Here is a 527-nt window from a genome sequence, read left to right as displayed (position 1 = left end):
GTTTAAATCTCCCCTCCCCTTATCTCTGAAACACCATTAGCCACCCCCGCTACCCCTCCCTTCCCCAGCTCCCCCTCAACCCCAGAAAAAAACTCATATTACTCAACCCTTTTCCCTTTCTCTCAACACGGACAACCCCTTTGTTCATACCCTATTACCCTGAAATCTTCCATCCCCATTTCCTTCCCCCATATCCTCAACCCCTCACTCTTTCCCCCTACTTCCCCTTCCCCTTAATCTCCCCCTATAACACAACAAACAACATCTTGAATCTCTACAGCAGCTTCCCATTTTTCATCTCTCCCATTATCCTCATTACGCACCATCACCCCTCTCAGCTTACACACGACCTCTCACACTTCCCTACTAAAAACGCGCACACAATCCCTTTCTTTCACTCTTCCTCCTACACACGCACACGCACACACAAATCCCGCACCCTTCCCCTTCTCCCCTATACACACTACCACTCCCCTTCTCTTTTCCTTCCCCCATCAACCCATCCCTCCCTTCTTCCTATTAACGAA

The 527-nt window shown here is 49.3% G+C and overlaps 1 protein-coding gene across 2 annotated transcripts in view; it reads right to left on the bottom strand.

Moving 5' to 3' along the window:
- LOC119591424 (dipeptidase 1-like) overlaps positions 1-527 on the bottom strand; it is a 285,765-nt gene that overhangs the window by 35,899 nt on the left and 249,339 nt on the right. The window lies entirely within an intron of this gene.

This window comes from Penaeus monodon, chromosome 28 (genome assembly GCF_015228065.2).
Source record: "Penaeus monodon isolate SGIC_2016 chromosome 28, NSTDA_Pmon_1, whole genome shotgun sequence".
Classification (NCBI taxonomy): Eukaryota; Metazoa; Arthropoda; class Malacostraca; order Decapoda; family Penaeidae; genus Penaeus; species Penaeus monodon.
The sequence above is the reverse complement of the archived record's forward strand: the minus strand, read 5'-3'. Positions and strand labels throughout refer to the sequence as shown.